We start from the raw sequence: 19,670 nt of genomic DNA, 5'->3' as shown, positions 1-19,670 counted from the left end.
AGAAAAGGCGATGGGTGCCCAAGGGATTTTGTACTTGTACAAAAAATCAAAAAGTCAATGAGAAGCTCATTTTTGGCGTGTGGCTAAAGTGGTTTCTCCTTCTTCTCTTCTTCTCTCCTTCTTGTGCTTGCTTGTGTGTGCTTAAGAGAGGGAGTGTGAGAGTGTGAGGACAAGGGATCTTAGAGAAGAAGCTCTCCATCATCTCACTTGATGGAGAGTCATTTTTTCTCACTTGAAATTCTTGAAGCAATAAGCACTTCATGGATCTTGGAGGATGAGCGTGAGCTCCCACCTACAAAAGCCCTCAAGCCACCATACAACTTAACCCATATTCATGAATAGGATGCTTCTTAATGTGCACCTTAAAATACAAAAACAAAGAGAGAAGAAAGAGAAAATAAAAAAGAAAAGAAAAGAAAAGAAATAGGAGAGGGGCAAGAAGGAAAGAAGTGGAAAGTAAAGAAACATGACAATGAAATCAGCCCATCTACACTCTATGAGTGTCATAATCATTGCACCTAGAGACCACCGTAGCCCCTTCCCCCACTTCACGTACTTAGGGAACATCAAGGGAAGGACACACCTAAAGGGCCTTTTTCACTTCTCTCCTTAAGTCACACCCATAGCACCTCCCCTTGTACACAAACTCGGTCCTCAAGTGTGGGACAATAGATGCAAGAGGTGGCAAGAGAAGCTGCTACCTTATGGTCTTCTGTTGGAGTAGTTGTCGAGAGACAAATCTCCTTTATGGTCCTATGTTGTGCATGTAGAGAAGAAGGGAAAATCTTCGTCATCCAAACTTTTAGTGATGGGACCAAAAATGGCCCAAAAATGGACCAGCATTGGCTATGATACTAGCCGGACCCTCGTGCATACAACAGACACCTCCACCACCATAAGGCCTCGCGGTCCAAGAGTGTCTGTGATAACTAACTACATACTAGATACATCTAATATTGCGTTTGTAGTTGGATAAGAGTCCAATGGCACCTTCCCCAAAACCCCTTGAAGGGGGTATCCCACACATATTAGCAATAAGTGCAACATATCACAAACACAGGAGGCACCCCACTAGCTGATTACCGTGGCCCCGCTGGAGCTCTCCTACATCTTGGGGATTGGCCCCTCGATGCGTTGCTTTTACATATAGATATATTCGCACAAAACTCCTCTCTTTGTCAGTGAGATCTAGGAGATACCATGTTTCTCACTAATAATTTTCCCTTATGAAATGAATGGCTATCCTACTGAAAGGGAAATCTCACCCTCTCAAACGTGGGTCAAGTATAATTCAAACAATTGCTATGCATTTCCAAGAGTTGATATCACATGTATGATCAATGCAATAGTGAATGTCTCATTGCGTACAAATAGTTATGTTTTGAAATCAGCCTATGTGCTAGTACACAAACAGTCTTTCCATGAATTCCAACTAATACGTATATGCTTCATTGCAAGAATCTAGCACCAAGGCAAACCTTGTGCTACTAGATTCCTTATTTCCAAATAGGTAGTTTCCTAAATGCTATGCATAGAAAAAACCAATCAAAATTTATATCATTTCAGCCCTCAATTTGTTGCACTAAATCCTACTCCCCCTAACCGCTTAAGTTTTGCTTCGTTGCATAGGTGTATAGAGATTGCTTTGTCATGATTTAGTATATAAAGAGCAATAAATCACAAATTGTAACAAAAAGATAGAAAAAACTGAGGACAAACCTCATGCTTTGCCCCACCATACATCCACAACCACTTATTATACTTTTTTGTATTTTTCTCAAGCATATTCCTATTTTTCCTCTTATTTTTTATATTTTTCTCTATTTTTTCAATTAAAAATTGATATATTTTCAGAGCTGTGGCTCTTGATTATTAGAACAACAGAAATATAGATTCTATTAGCATTTAACACAATATTAGTGAGTTTGGGAATCTCCCAATTCCCATTTTTTGAATACTAAAAATTTAGCACCCAGATAACATGCCTATAAGTTTCTCAAAACCATATGATATGACCTATCATTGAAAAGCGCTTGAAAAATGGAATCTATTGAGCTATAGAGCGCTTGATTTGGAGTTATAGTGTTCAAATTATTAAAAATCCAAAGATTTGACCATGTGTCCCAAACTTATGGAAATTTTCCATATTTTCCAATATGGTATTATTTTATCCCATGTGCATTGGTTTATCCCACCCGAAAACACCAAAAATCCCATTTTCCTTATAAAAACTATGTTTTATGGGTTTCTAAAACTTATTTCCAGCATTTTGACTTTATGTTTTCTTATTTTTTCATCATGGAATCATAGAACAAATAGTAAACATCATTTCTACCAATTTTCACTCCATAAGAACAACATGGACTTAATTAAATGTCTAAAACAAGCAATTTTCCTTTGTAAAATAGAATTATTGATTTTTTTCCTTCTTTGCAAGTTTTAAAATGTGATGCGGGATTGCGAATGAGCCCTCATTCAAGGCTCAGCCCACCTCGAAACAGCCAACTCTAGCCCTTCAACAATCCGGGAGTAATCCGGTACCATGCCGAACAAGCAGTATTCAATCCTTTTCATGGGCTTGAACTGCCTCTTAAGGGGAGAGAGAGGGAGGAGAGAGAAAGAATGATTTTGGATCTCCATATCCAGACAGCCATTGGAGGAGCGGAGAGTGGCGATGGAGAGTGAAAACATAGACATTCCACTTGTAGGATCAGATTATGGGGTTGTATTTAGGTGGCATAGCCTCTCTCTTCTCCAAAAATCCATCGCCTGCAACAAGGCATCATCTTCTCCCTCCAAGCCATTTCATGAAAGCCCCCCCACTTGAAATTTGGGGGGTGGGAGACCCCAAGGGTCACCCGCCTTGGGCCCCCCTAACCCATTTACATTTGGCCTTTGGCCCTTGGTCTCCCGGGCATCCCCATTTCCACATTCGGTGTCCGAATTATGATCTAAAAACTACTGGGTATCCATCTCAAAGTCCCCCACTACCAAGCATCTCCCAGAGTCTCATCTGACATGACGAAAAACTATGAAAATTCACCAACCGCCGTCCAGTGGGTCTTTAAAGCACTTTTGGGCATTGCCACTTAAATTGGACTGATTGCAAGTGCTGCCTTCGATGAAGTCAATTTTTCCAGTGAAATTCAAAATTTTTGGCTACTTTTAAGCACTTCTCGATATAAAAAATAATATGTTATTCAGCCATAGGAGATGTGATCAGAAAAGGGATTGGATGGAATAATCAAGTTGATGTCTTTTTTATCTATGCTTACATCATGAAATCTCAAGGATTTAAAGCACAGAAGCAGAAAAGAGATAATGATCAGCCTAAAGAATAGAAGAGGGTGACTAGGAGGAATGGTCCAGCTTCTTAGCCTTCTTCTTCAAGACCAGAGTAGAGTATGGATGATGTTCAGAAGCCAAAAATACAAGAAGATCAGAGGGCCCCAAAGACAAAGGATCCGAAGCCAAAAAAGCAACCTGGATTCAAGATGCTTTCTGACATTGAGACGACTATGGACTTAAAAAAGATACTTGAGGATTGGATTCTTGATTGCAAAATTGAATTTACTCTTGGAGAAGTCTTGGGGATTGCCAAAAGAGAATGTCATGATGTTATCATTGACATCATTAAAAGAAAATGACTGGTTATTGAAGAGCCGACACAAGATATGATCCATCGAGAGGCTTTAGTTGTTGCCAAGGCTATTCTCTATGGGTTGCAGATTGAGAAGATTGATTTGGATGAGGAGACTATTGAGGAGTTTACCAATGATGCTTTATGTATGCAGTCCAAGAAGTCTCTTCATCCTTTACTTCAACCTGTATAGTATGTTGAGAGTGAAGATGCGCCTAGATTGGTGCCTTGTAGCCATTTTTCTCATAGCCACTACGCTCGTGCCACTATGAAGATTGTAGTCAAGGTTGGTGAGATAGAGACTTCTTGTGTTTCTCTTTTGGATAATGGATCTAAGGTTAATATCATAGTGCGATTTTTATATGATACTGGTAGATGGCTAGTTGATCTGGATCATGGCTGGTGCATGCGTGCGACCAACAACACTGCACGAGATTTGTATACTACTTGTTCGAACTTGAAAATTTCAATTGGAGATGTGGGTGAGTCTTATAATTTCTTTATACAAAATTATTTTTCTTATCCCATTATTTTGGGATAGCCATTTATTGTTAAGTCTCAAATTGAGACTAAGGTTCTGGATGATGTGTTTGCCTATGCACGAATCCAAAGCAAGGATGGAAAGAGAGCTGTCCAGTTCATTACCATTTGTATCAACCATCAACGGAATAAGGATTCCTTGAGGGATTTCCCTCTTCTAGCAGGAGAGCTAGATTTTTGTTAGGTACAATAGTGGTACGTGTCAAGGAAAGCCCTCGCCTCTTGGCAGCGGCAGTTTTTCCTCATGTGTTTATGGTGTATCTACTTAAAGTACCTTGTGTTTTCAATATATTTTTGATATGCCTAAAGCTGCTAAGAAGTATGTAAAAGAAAAGGAAAAAGAATTGAAGCTTGCAGGTGTTTTATAGGAAGAAGACTGAATAGATGGTCTCTATGATGGCCTTTCATGCTCGGATACCATGGGAGATCTTTTAGTACTTCTGAATACTGATAATCAAGAGTTGCCATATGTCTTATAGGTCCATTCTCTAGCGATGTATTGCAAAATTTCTGATTTCATGCTTCAAGAGAATTTAGGTGCCGAGGATTCTCAACAAAAAGTAAAATTTCTTGAAATATTTTGGCAAAAAGAGTTGGATGCTACTGTTTATACACATCAAAATTTGTATTTACCAGGGTGTTTTCAACAAGGGCTGAAATTTGCAGGTTGTAGCAATGAAGCTAGAGTTCAGACAAAATATAAGAAAATTGACAAGAAGGTTAGACCAATTGTAGGACTGCTACCTTTGGATAGTGATGAGATGATTAGGATAGCTACTATGTAACCTCCTTTATGAGATCCTGCAGGTATCGAACATAAGTTTTCCGCTGAGACACAAAAAGAGATGAAGATTGGAACTTAAGATTTTCTACTTCCAGAAAAGGTGAGATGTTTTGAAGAGATGTTGCATAGACATAGAAAAGCTTTTATTTTTTTCCCACCTGAGATTGGATGCGTTGAATCTAGGGTTGTGACACCCATGGTTACTTTTACCATTTTGCATGTCCCTTGGAATCTATGGCCTATTCCTGTACCTGGGCTCACTTGCCTAAATTGGTAGATCTTTTGAATGAGCGGGTCATCATGGCAATTTTAGAGCCATCTTCCACTCAATATTCTAAAGAAGGTTCACAATTCCTACGAAGAATGGGACACTCAGACTCATATAGGACTTACAACTGGTGAACACAGTCACTATTCGAAATGTTGGTGTAGAACCTATTGTGGATGAGTTTGCCAAAGCTTTTGCTAGACATGCTATATATTCACTTGGTGATCTTTATTCCGGATATGACCAATTCTTTATCGCCCTTGAGAGTAGAGATTTGACTACAATGAAGGCACCTTTAGGCCTTGTCTGGATGTGTACACTTCTACAAGGGGCTACTAATTCGGTTGCCCATATGATGAATGGGATGAAAAAGGTTCTATGAGATTTTATTCCTGAGCTTACCATGCCTTTCATTGATGATTTATCTATCAAGGGTTCCTTGGAGAAAGAGAAGGATGATTCTTTAGATGATCATGGATGCAAGTTCTTTGTGGCTTCACATATTAGAGATGTTGAGAAGAGTGTTTGCAAGCTAGAGGAAGTGAATCTGACCTTGTTAGGGTTGAAATCTATTTTTGGAGCCAGAGAAGTTTTGATTCTTGGACATATGTGTGGATATCTCGAGGAAGTTACTATAGGAATATCCTCTACATCACGTGCATTCAAGACCTATTTATAAATACACTTATCTGTGAATTTTTATTGACTAAAACATAACCCTTTTCTATTCAATATATAAATGATCCCTTTATATTATATCCTTCTGTATGTAAAAATGTATAAAAATGGTATTTTAAAAATGCCTTAGTTTGAACCAACATGATGCACATATATATTCATGAGTAACTTACCCAAGGTGGATTTTATGGTATGAAGCCTTCCCCTGCGAAGGTTGATGCCATAGAGAAGATTATGAAGACTTGCTCTTCTACTTTGGAGGTTCATAGGTTTCTTGGAGCTTGTGTGTTTTATCTTATTTGGATTCCTCATTTTGCTCATATTGCAGATGATCTCTAATAACTCTTGAGAAAATGGAAACATATTTCTTGGGAGATGAGACATACTAAAGCTATGTAGAAACTGAAGAAATCATTGAGAGCTGCTCCGACTCTTTGAAAGGAAGATTATGAGTGTGGGAGACCTATTATTCTTACTATTGATACTAGTCCTATTGGCATTGGATGGGATGTTGTCCAAAACGATGTACATGGGAATAGCTATGCTATTCGATTCGGGTAAAAAGTCCTAAATGAGCGGCAATGTAGATATTCATGGGTTAAGAGGAAGCTCTTGGGAGTTGTCATTGCTCTCAAGAATGATAGAGAGTACTTCATTGGTGCTGCTATGGTGGTTGAGACTCATTGTTTGCCTCTTCTAGGTATGATCACAAGTTTTTCAACTCTAGATATTGCCATGCTTAGGTGGATTGGGTATATAAAATCCATGAATCTTGAGTTCAAGCACATAGCAGGTAAAGACAACCTAGTAGCCGATATGTTTTCACAAGCGAGGTATGATGACATGAATTTTTCTTGCATTGATGACGGGGTTGATCTTTCAGCCATGCACACTAATCATATTTGTAATGTGTCTACTTTGGAAAGCTTTGATGAGTCTTTATACACACGAGAGTATTTACAGATTGGTCATTATCTAAGTACCTTGTCTAGATAGAAAGGGTGGACTAATACAAACTCCAAAAAAATTAAGATAAAAGCTTATGGTTTTTCTTGCAAAGTGGGCTACTTTGGAAGCATCCACAAAAGCGAGAAGGACATAATTTGAGAGTTGTCTATGATAGAGCTTCACAAGTGCGGATCATGAAAGAATTTCATGAAATTTTCTGGGTTGGACATCGAGCTATTTGGGTGACCTATGAGAAGATTAAATAGCCCTATTGGTGGAGAGGCATGTACAGAGATATCTCATAGTTTGTTGAGACATGCCTTGATTGTCAATTGTTCTCTTTAGTGAGGCATAGAGATGAGCTTCAGCCTACCTACCTGCTATGTATTCAAAAGTGGGTTCTTGATTTGATTACTATGCCTGTTGGTTTATGGCAGATGCGCTACATAGTTTTGGCACGAGAAGATCTCACAAATTAAGTGGAAGGAAGAGCATTATGGATGAAGTCTACTTTAGTGGTTTGTAAGTTTCTGTTGGAGGATGTTATTTGTAGGTATGGGTGTATTGGAAAAATTAATGTAGATAGAGGTGAGTTGAAGACCAATGAGGCTAGGTAATTTTTCTCTCTCCTTGGAAATAAACTTGCCTTGACTTTAGCATATAATCTAGAAGGCAACGGGAAGAGTGAAAGAGGCCATTTCATGATTGTGAAAGGCTTGGCCAAAGCATGTAGTGGACATGTTAGGGAGTGGCCTAGGTTGTTGCCTTATGCCTTATGGGTTGATTACACCACTCAAAGTGTGACTATATGTTGTATGCTAGCTGAGTTTATGTATGGGCAAAAGCCGATAATGCCAATAGAGACTTGCATGCTTACTTGGAATGCTTTACCATGGCAGTTAGAAGAGATGACTAGAGAGGGACTTTTGGCTCTTTGTATTTATCAGTTGGAGGGAATATCTAAAGATATTGAGAGAGAAATTCAAAGGCTCAAAGAGGCCATGATTCACAACAAAGAATACTTTGATAGCAGACATAGATTGAGACCTAAAGAGATTAAAGAGGATGATTGGATGTTGGTCTATGATAGTAGTCTAGAAAACTAGTATAGTGTTATTTGCAAGGTTTCAAGATGATGGTTTGGGCCTTATTCGGTACAACATGTCCATGACAATGCTACATATTCCTTGGCAGAGCTTGATGGCATGGCCTTGCAGATTCTGATTGTAGGGAAGAAAATCAAACTATTCAAGAGAAGAGATGATGCAACCTATGCAGTTGAAGAGTTCAAAGATAAGTTTTATTATGGACTTGAGGCAGGAGATGATGAAGATGAAGACATGGATATTGCAGATGCTTTTACAAAAGATGAGGAGATTACATTGACGGTCGAGCTTGGTGGTGATGAGGATGGGTAGCTCTGGCCCATCCAGAGGATGTGCATGTTTGGAGGGGGTGGATGTCGTGACACTGCACGTCCACCACTGTAAACCTGAGGGTTGAGATTTTTGCCAAGAGTTTTGTCACATTAGTCAACGTTATTAGGAATTTATTTTTTGTTGTGTGTGTCTCTTTGTTTACATTTGCATGATGCAGGAGCACATATAGTTAGGCTAGGCACAATCTCTTCAATACATTCATATTTTCTTGTGTGGAGCATCTATTGATTGACTACATCGTATAGATCTTAATTTACATATTTTCTCAAAACATGAATGATTGCACATGAAGTTTCATAGCATATTCTTATTAGGGAACATTGCATTGCAACACTTGTTGAAGTGATCAACCCATTGCAGAGGGTCATGGTACTGGAGATCAATTAGTACTTGAAAAAATATCTATGGCCTTATTTTTATACTAACACAATTACATTGGAAAACCTCATGCCAGTCATACTTACGATGAATGAAAATGAGCTTTCTTCAAGAGCCAATTCTTACCTTGAAAGACAAAGAAAGAGGGCTGAGTTTGGCCGAGAAAAATAAACTACTTATTGTTCATAATACACTATTTTTAGTGCTTAGAGGGAGATGATTTGAGGTTTTGTCCTGCGACTTGTCTCTTTGCAATTATGACATTACCTTTGTTCTAGGAGTCTTTCCAGTTGAGCTCTCTCTCTATTCCGAGTTGATTGAGCATTGGAAGAAAATAATAAAGAAAGAGGCCAGAGCTTTTGGGAAAGGGGACTTACATTATGCCAAAGAATCAGTTGGAAGTGAAACTCATCCCATCGCTTTATCAGATTTTCTAGAGATTCTAGAGTCAATTGTTGGAATGGCTAAGCTAAATGCATCACTATATTCCTATTGACTTGCTAGAAGTTCTGCTCGAAAGGCTCAATTGAAGGGCCTATTAGCTATATATAGTCTGTCTATATATAGCGCCCCAGGTCCCCTCTATATATTCCTATCATGTGTGCTTAGTTGACACACTTTTGAGGTTCCACTTCCGGTGTCTCATATCTCTCTTCTCTCCTCTCTTCCTTTCGTCTCTCATCTTCCTCGCAGTTTTCAACATGGTATCAGAGCGAGGTTCTACAACATCACAAAGGCTGAGGTAATAGTTTTATGGAGTCCAGTGATGCACGCGTGCTGGATGAGGAGGTGGCCTCGAGCTGCACTAGAGAGACTTGTGTCGACGATGATGTCTACGTCGAGGTCGATGTTGATGTTGGTGTTGCTGCTGATGCTGATATTGTAGGTGTCCAGCGGCACCGCCGTTGCTCCAACCATGGCGCTGGGAAGGCCTGTGAACAACCTGCAAAACCAACAACAATAACAAGAGGCCAACGTCAACAGTGACAGCAGCTTCTTTCTTCTCCCGCCGGAAGACTACCAAGCTGTCCGCCTCTAAAACATCTCGTGACACAGAGAAAACAAAGGAGGCCTTAGAACAGAAGAGCAACTACATCGGTACCATCAACATCAGTAGCAAACATGGTGCCGAGGTGCACCCCGATCACATGCGTCTTCTGAAGCATGTCACAGGCGCTTACGGCCGTGGCCGTGTCGTGTATTGGATGTCCAGAGACCAGCGCTCCCGCGACAACTGCGCCCTTGTGTATGCCGCCCAGTAGGCCAGGCACAGAGGCTCCCCTCTTGCCATCGCTTTCAACCTTGTCGATAAGTTTCTTAAAGCCCAGGCCCACAGGCCTGTGCAAAGTGCGGGCGGAGACGAGGTAAGAGCAATGCTGTTCCTGTGGCGCCTCTTCAAAATCGTCCTGCATGCCTGTTCCCATCCATTTAGAGGTTCCGTTCGATCGCCATCGGTCTTCTTAAAAGGCACACTCACTATCTATGGAGCCCGCCTTTGGAGCACCTGTCACTACAGTACTGGTCGAGGAAGCTAGCACCTGTCACTGCAGTACTGGTCGGGGAAGCCTTTGCCAAGCAGTATTATAATGTGCTTGAGCTCCACCCTCAGCACGTGCATCGGTTTTACATGGATTCAAGCCGTTCGTGCAGAGCTTTTTCTTGGCTCCTCAAGAGAGAGGCTATTATGTTCTCAATGACATATTCAGATTCTTGGATGTTGATCCTCAATCTGTGCCATCAGAGCACAATGCGGGTAATGGCGTGCACAGCATGTTGGAAAGACTGCACATATCACAAGATGCAGATAATGAAGCCCTAAGTCATGGAGCTACTATCCATGATGAAGCAGTGGTGAGCGATTATATGCATGGTTATTTTGATCATGATATATACAGTGATCTCAAGGAGACTGCTATAGATGAGAGGGGCCTTCATCAGCAAAAGAAGAGACATTTGTACCTGAGAGACTTGTGCCCAGGGAGCAGTTTTTTTACTAGTGAGGATCTTTAGGTTGGAAGTTTGGAAGATGCCTCAGGGAACAGCTTTTTACCAGTGAGGATCCTCAGGTTGGAAGTTTGGAAGATGCCTCAGCTGAAAAAAGATCATATGCCTCTATTTTACGGTCTGCAAAGGAATCAAACATGAGAAGTTCACAAGCTCCAGCCTCAAATCCTGTTCATTAGCAGGTAGAGCAACAATTTCTATCATACCAGCTGAGTAACTACTTTGCTCAGGTTTCTGGACGATCCTCAAAGGAACCTGTACTGGCTGACAATGAAGGTGAGATCAAGTCTGTTTACATTAGGAATTTGTCTACAAGCATCACAGAGTGTGAACATGAAGATGAGCTGAGAAAATTTGGTTCCATAAGGTCAAACGGGATCATATTAAGGGCTCACAAGGAAGGTGGTTCCTATGCTTTTGCAGAATTCGAGAATGCGGACTCAGCACTAAGTGCTATAAAGGTATCACCTAGCATGATAGATAGCTTCCTCTCTCTCTCTCTCTCTCTCTTCATTTCAACATCAACATTAGTTTTGGATGTTGATATTGCCATGCTTCTTGATGATCGTCCTCGTTCATTATTCCATTGATGAGCATTTATATTCTAGCTGATGATACATTGTTTCGTTTATATTCTTTCCAGCTGATGAGGGTCTATATTCCAGTTGATGACACATTATTTCGTTTATATTCTTTCCAGCTGATGAGTATCTATATTCTAGCTGATGACAAATTGTTTTATTTATATTCTGTTCATGGGGCCCCACATGTGTTATGTTGTCTATAGAGCGGCGTCGGGAACTGTATCTATAGACATTGTGTTGTTCTAATGTCACTATAATGTTTTTCTTTAAGTTTTGATGTGATAGATATACTGCTTACATCCCAAGTTCAGTTGAAGGAATTTCTTGGAGATTTTATCTTTTGTAGTGATGTCTATTTTCCTTATTTTACATGTTGTATATTTAGGAGTGATAAAGCTCTTTTGATGCCTCTGAATAGGCTGTTGTAATTCAGGAGTGATGTAGCTCCTTCTCTGTTGATGTTGTAATTCATGAGTGATGTAGCTCCTTTGATGCCTATGAATAGGCTCTTGTAAGTTCAACTTCTTTTATGCTTATGAACAGGCTCTTGTAAGTTCAACTTTGTAATTTTATATTTTGAATATTAATATAACGGTAGACCTATTTAGAGCTGTGGGTTTTTCCCTTGAGCCCCCAAGGGTTTTTTCATCCATTGTAAGGGACCTTTATTTGAGCGGGGGTGTTAGCTATATATAGTCTGTCTATATATAACACCCCAGGTCCCCTCTATATATTCCTATCATGTGTGCTCAGTTGACACACTTTTGGGGTTCCACTTCCCGTGTCTCATATCTCTCTTATCTCCTCTCTTCCTTTCATCTCTTGTCTTCCTCGCAGTTTCCAATATGGCCTAGACAATGAATACACGGAACTACAAGCACAAGAAGAGTGATGGATATGAAGAGTAAGATCTTTCAGTGAAAGCAGCAATGAGGATAATAAAGAGCTCATATTATGAAGATACAAAGTTTCAGGATGGGTGGCTTTGAATTCATCCAGATATTGATATTGAAGATCCACATTATGCTGGCAGTCAACATGGTTGATGTTACAAAAGCCCTGGCTAGACCTCCATCCAACATTACCAAGTATTTTGGCTGTGAACTGGGTGCACAGTCGAAGGTTGATGAGAAAACTAGTACTACTATTGTCAATGGATCGCATGATTCATTCAAACTTGTTGAAATGTTAGAAAAATTCATTAAAAAGTAAGTTCAATGTTATGAATATGGGAATCCAGAGACAGATAATTATCACAAAGAATGAGCTTGTGACACGCCAAGAAGGAAATCAGGAGGGAAAAGAGTCGTGAGGGAATTGCTAATGGGCACAAAAAGAAAGGTTCTGGATCAGTGTCTGACAAGCACTCCCATCTTTTAGCCAAGTTGATAAGATTGAGGATCATCCTCTAGTTCAAGAGGCAGAAGAGCAGTAGCAGACTAATACTTCTGTTGAAGTTGTTCAGTAGCGCATCAAAGAGCAGCTCACTTCTGCCACAACTGAGATGGTTATGCTTAACATCCCTGTGATAATGCTTCTTCAAGGTTGCGAAGTCAGGAGGCAGATGTTTTAATGGAGGATCTACAACAACGGTCTCATGTTTCCAATGTGAGTGTAGGTCTGAAGGGTTATCAAGGATCTTCAAGTGGTGCACGAGGCCATAATTATGGCTCTGGTTCTAGAGGAAGGGGCTATCGAAATGTTCGCACTTGCAGATTCCGTCTGATTGAGGAGATGAGGATGACAGCACAGCAACATAAGCTCTGATGTGAATCAAAAACAAAATAAAGAATGCTTTTTCTAAAAGAATCTCGTTGGCTCCTCAAACAGAAGAAGCATAACGATATTATTGATGTCACCGTCAATGTAATGAACAATGCTTTTTTAAAGCTTTACGAGGTGGCAGGCGATTATAAACGGCAATGAGGAGGTTGCTGAAAGCGGCATCAACGAACATTGCAGGAAAGAGAACTTCTGCTGCTGCTTCAAAGGACGTTTGCAGTGGTACGGGATTGGCCTCGCCATTGAGCATGTTCCATGTGCCGGGAGGCGCAGAAGAAGGAGAAGACGACGGGATGGTGACCAAGGAGAAGACGAGGGAAGCAACGACTTGAGGCATCTCTCAATCACCGGAAGTATTTATGCTTGACTCAGAGGATGAATAGAACGGGAAGAGGACGGATGGTGACGATCATTCATGTGGCGACGGCTCCAATATTCAACGGCCTTCCCACGCTTAAGAAGAACCAGTCTGTGTTTCTAAGGGACGATAATCGAACAAAAGCCTGTCATCATCTGACATACTATCAAGAAAATTACATAACTATTCTTCCTTTTCATTCCTCTCTGATAACGAACCTTATCATGGCTTCTTGTTATTCCTTCTATTCTTCCTACTCAGTCATTTGAGGCGACTCTAATCGATTCGAAGACTTCATAGCTTGATCAAAAGACCTAGCAACCATCGAAGCTGAAGGGGCTATTTCAAAAATAGAGGCAAATTTTGCCCTCCCTAGACTATCGCTCCCATATGATCACCATATATTATGATTCCCTTCTCTCCTTTGCTTTCGAGAGGCATGCTTAAGAGAATGTGTTTTAAGGTTTCCATGTGTTCCCACTATGGCGAGAGAATCAGCCATGTTTCCTAAAATCAACAAAGGACCCAAAAAAATGACTGTTGAGAATAGTGTGATCATGGAACAATTGTTTCCACCCTTCACAGTGATTTATGGGGCTTCGCCTTAGCTCAGAATATTGAAAGTGGTCCTAAGAAGAGATCATCTATAACGCATGTTCTTGGAATTCTATGTTTCCATGGGCTTATTTGGACTTGTAGATTATGTGCACATGACCTTGTCATGGTGATGATTAACACAACTTTGTTTAAAACAAATAAAGAAATCCATGTATGAGAACATGGATTGGATTTCTTGTAATCGCACTTCTCTTTTTTTTAATACCAACATATGATCGGACATGAAACCCAAGCATTATTTTGTTCCATGTATTCATCTTGACTTGAGTACTTGACATTATCTTTTTCTCCCATCTTGCTAAGCATCCCTGTAGCAAGTGGCTTTTCATGAATCCCCCCGCGAATCTTGTGAGACACTGCTATAGCTATATGCAATAAATCTTAGTTGCAAGTGCACATGAGAGAGCACCTGTTATTGAACACACACTTTTTTTAGCACGCATAATATTTGGGATATTCATCACAAAGTTAGGAACCTTCAGATGAGTGGTTAAGGTTGTTGGATGAGTTTGAGGGTCGTGAAGGACACTGTCAGTTGTGAGATGGGTTGTTTCCTTGGTCAACAACTTGAGGACCATCATTTCTTGAGCGATAGTGAGAATTAGGGTGGGTGTAGAGGAGTACAATGGCATTTCTTCTTGATCAGCATTGAGAGGTGAGGATAAGGATATTAAATAATCAAGGAACTACGTTTGCATGATGCATGAGCACATGTAGTTAGGCTAGGCCCAGTTCTTCAGTGCATCCATAATTTTCGTGTGAGCATCGCTTGATTGGTTGCATAGCATGGATTCCAATTTGCATATCCTCTCAAAATCATGAATGGTTGGGCATGAAGTTCTATTTCATAGTATATTTTCTTACTAGGACACATTGCATTACAACAAAGTATGTATTCTTGAAGGAAACAAAGTGGTTTTTAAAGGCTCGATATGCCATGCCAGATTTATTAGAAGTCATGAAAAGTGGAAGGCTTTCAAAATTTAAAAGCATCATCCAACAAGCCAATTACTTTCTATTGGTTTGAAGCATTTTACATGGAGTTTTGTTTCCTTGATGGGTTTTTTTGTTGGAGAAGTAAGTGTTGTAGGAGCAAAGAAATGCTTGAGAAATATCCTATCATGGCATATGGAAGCTCTTCTTGAGTATTTTGGACAAGAAGTGAGATTGGAGGTGGTAGACAGAAGTGTGGTTCGTATTGCTAGTCAAAATGGGAGTCTCTGTGGAGAGAGTATAGAAACAATTGTTTTGCATGCATGAAGTGGGGCTTCATGAATATGCTGATTTTATGGACAAGGGACGAATTTTGTGGTCACTTGCAAGTAGTTTACCATGGAAAGCTTTCATATGTTTCAAGGATTTGTCATCTTGAAGTGAGTCTTGAAGTGAGGAGTATGTGTTTCTATGATATGTGAAGAGATGGTATCTACAGGAGGTCTGTCCACACGTTCAGCAGGCTAGCTACACGTTTGTATCCACGAAGGGGAGCTGGTCGTCAAATTTTGGCTTGTGCGTCACTACTTTCTATTGATTGGGGGTAGGCATTGAGAAGGCAGGAGGTGGCAAGTAGTTCGATGGTCAATGCAGATCATGAGAACGACAGCGCTCAATTCACAATGGTAATAAGGAAGATGGCGGGCAATTCCGCTATCGAATTGCACAGAAAACGGTGTTCAAAACGCTGAATGACGGACTTGTTTGAACTCGCATAAGGATAAAATGGTTGACGGAAGACGACTTCTTGGGAATCGATGACGGCCTGAAATGGCGGCTATTAAGGATGTAGAAGGTCGTGAGTTCTAACCTCACTGAAGCCACCAACGACAGCTGATAAAGCGCAATGATGAAGATAATAGCATGGAAGATGGCGGCCTGATTATCAGATAGTCATTGCGAGCAATGACGGTGACCTTAATCACGAGGACAGGCAGCGTTTAAAAAAGCAATTCGACATGGCAGTGATGACGATGGCTCAAAGGCGGTATATCATAATAAAAGATGGCGACTTTTTGAAATGCAAAGGCTTAAGTATTAACCTTAAAAGCTAAATGTCTTATTAAAAGCCTTAAGGCTTTTATCTTTCAAGAAACGACATAGGCTTTTTAGCCTTAGAGAAAAGCCAAAAACTCAAAAAGCTTTTAGAAAGCATACCAAATGTGTGAGAGTAAAAACTATATAAGGAGCCACTAGTGGTGCTTTCACCTTGTCCTATCCCATAGAATCTTCTCATAACTTGTGAGAGAGGAGAGAGGAGGGTCACATGCGGGAGTATGAGCTCTTATCATGCTAGTTGTGAAGTTGGACGCTAAAGTGTGGAGTGTCGGCTCAAGGTTATCAAGGTTTAAGATTTTCGTGCAATTGATTTTTGTTTTCGGAGTTGGTGTTTTCGAACTTTGTGTTGGGTTTGTATGATGCTCTACCCATATTTTGGGGGTTTTAGTCATTTGAGTTACAAGAGCCATTGTTTAGCATTTGGGTTCTTGTGTGGTTTATGAGGCGTTTGTCAAATATTTAAATTATTTGTGTTGTATTGTGTATCCAACAAAGTGAAAAATTCTCACTGGCACTCCTTAGCGTCTCGTTATCGGGTCGTGAGTGAGGCTTGCTCTCGATTACCACTTGTGTAACAACATGCAAAATATAGACTATTTTACTTACTTACCAAATCCCATAGTAATATGAGATTTTTGGTCTTACCTCCATAGGCACTATCCAAGAGAAAGAGAGAGAATGGGAGAGCTTCTTGCCGATTGATTGCTTACTTGAATCTTTGCTCCTTCTCCTTCACTTCAACCTTCAAAATTAGCCTCTCTCAATGGCGTAACTATCGGCAACTTAATTCGTACCCCGTATGCGTAAAAATGAGGCCTCTGCATTGAGCAATTGAGGCCAGGGGTTCAAGACCGCATAGCCACGGGAAAACACCCTTTTTGAAGGGGCAAAATGGAGAGTGGTTAAAAATTAGGTAATTTTTTTAATATAATTATCCCTTTCCCCAGCTGATGAATGGCTGGAGAAGAGGGAGTGTGGGGAGGAATGGCCTAGGTAGAGTGGTGTGGGTTGCATGAGGGGAGGAAGCCATGCATAATCCATGTGGTGGCTTCCCTTTCCCCCCCCCAAGGCTATAAAAATACCCCTTAGTGGGGGATATGAAGAGGAGGATCAGACGAACGGCTACCGTGCTGTGCACTATCGTGGGAAGGAGGACGTTGCTGCTGCCGCCTGTTGTACAGCCACCGTGATTGCCGCCAGGTCGCCGCCCATCCCTACCATCGTCATCAAGTCACTCCCCCTCTCTCCGACGCCCTCTTTTTTTCCAATCATTGGGCCTCCCATGACATCTCTGCTGGTCTTCAAAAGCTTCTTTAAGAATCTTCTAAAGGGATAAGGCCCATAGGCCTTGTTCCCATGTGCCCTTCCCCGATTTTAAAACCGGGTACATTAAGCTCTTATTCCTATGCGAGGAGAAGGTATCGACCTCCAGGCAGTCTCGGAGCAAGAGTAAAGGCTAGAGGGAATCTGCGGAGTCCATTATCACGTCTAGGACGGCTCTTAAGAAGTCGCAAGGCGCACCCGCGGGAGGTTTTTCCCCGTGGACATCACCGCAGATCCACAAGCCCAGGTTTTTCGAATTTAATCCTACGTATAAAAAATGCTTTGAACATGCTTAATTCCATAGGGAGAATGCAATTTACGCTCATCATTAATTCATGTGGTGGTGATAAAAATACATTTAATAAATTACCTCTTTGAACGATAAATAAGGATTGGTGCATATCATGCAATTGGATTGTTTGCATCTCCAAAGTTATAAATGTAAATCACTTACTCGTCCTATGAACTTAGTCGCAAATTGCCTTCTCATGCATTTTGAAAGTGGAAGACTAAAACGCATATTGCCTAGGGTTAAAGAGAAAATTGTTAAGTGCATTGACCGTGAAGGAAAAGAGTATCTTGCATTTAGTCAATAACTTTCTTGTTATGACTCACATGGAAAGAATTGTTAACGTCCGTTGCACGGCATAAAAATGAAACAATGGATATTGCAAGTTGCATGCAAAAGATGCTTGGAAATGGATTAAGTCAACACTAGCCTAAGTTTTGCATGAACTTCATTCACGATGTTGTATCTAAGGGTCGCATATTACATATTCATAAATATCATTTCATCAAGTTGCATTTAGAAAAGATTGCATGGCTTATCAAAGCATGAAATTCTAAAGCTTAGATAAAAGAATTATAGGCATGAATCTTTGATGTAAATCCTCGTAGGTCCTAGATAAGTTATTCTTCAAATTATCATACGTTTTGACTTTACCAAGGAAAGATAGGGTTATTGTCAACCTTGCAGTGCGTAGAAGGAATGATTCACATGTTTGCATGTATTGTGATGTCTTGCAAACTAGTTTAGCATCTCTAGGAAAGAATCGTCCTTGTTGCAAGACAAGTAAGTCAATTTACCCAAATCACTTGTGATATTATAACTAGTCGACACGATAGACACCTCAAGTACTGGCTAGGGCTTGGAACGTCAGAAATGCAGCCTAGTATCGTACTTGGATGAGAAGTCGAAGCCCTCAAACCCAAAGGTCCTACCCACATTCACAGAATGTTTGGGTCAATTGGACACTCATGCAAACAACGATCTAGGGATTCTACCCTAAGGATCGTTCGACCCAATGCTAAAACTCGAATTGAGTTTGGAAACCCTAGGACCGTGTCAGCCTAGTACCATTAGGATTGGGTAAGAAGACACCCCAAACCCTGCGTCTTGTTTAAACATAATTCCTTGACCAGGAAACGCCGTTCAATGGGTGAAATGATCCCATGAGTTAGGCACAACACTTGTGCAACAAGTTGCAACGTCACAGGGCTATGTGGTTTAATCACAAGAGGGATTTGCCATTCCTTAGAATGAGGTTGGTAGGTTTTAGCGCAAGTCTACCTTACAAGAGGATGAGTAGTCATCCTGCTACATCACCTTTCTAGGGCTGATTTGCCAAGTTAAGGGAAGTTAGGTATTTTCTTGGAAGCAAAGGATGAATCAAGTCAGAGCGACATGGTCGCCAGGATTTACTGTTAATTTATGAAACCTAAGGTGTTGGTTAAGTTGGGTTGACAAGGTATGACCCTAACCCAAGGACAAAAGGGTAAACAAACAAACCCTTGGGGGATCTTGCCAAATCACAATTGATCCCGGATTGAATGTTGGATGCATTCGAAGAGAAGGATTTACTCCTTAACAGTTGGCCAAATAAATGACCACTAGAATTGATTGTGCTTGTAACAGTTTAGGAGAACTACTTGCATTGTTTGCTCAAGGAACTAAAGATGGAAAGATAATTAATGCTTCAAGTTGAAGGTCTGAAGGGAGAGGCAACATTAGTTACCCCCAACTGTCTGCCTGACCCTAATCAAGGGGGTTGTTAGCCACGCCAGGAACGTGGACCGAACCCGCCGCGAGAGGTCTCTCCGTTGGGCGCTACTTGGAGCAGGAGAAGGCTTGGGTGCTAGGGGGGCTCTGGTCGTAAATCCCTTGCCTTCCGAGCCCTGCACAAGAGGCCAACGCGACTCGAGAATTGGATCTCGAGGCCCACATACTAGTCTATGGGTGGAATCTTGGATTTGTAATCCCTGTGGATTGCTGGA

This window comes from Lygodium microphyllum, unplaced genomic scaffold (genome assembly GCF_053477565.2).
Source record: "Lygodium microphyllum isolate KBCC unplaced genomic scaffold, Lygodium_microphyllum_v1.1.10 scaffold_31, whole genome shotgun sequence".
NCBI lineage: Eukaryota > Viridiplantae > Streptophyta > Polypodiopsida > Schizaeales > Lygodiaceae > Lygodium > Lygodium microphyllum.
This window is presented reverse-complemented; position numbering follows the sequence as displayed.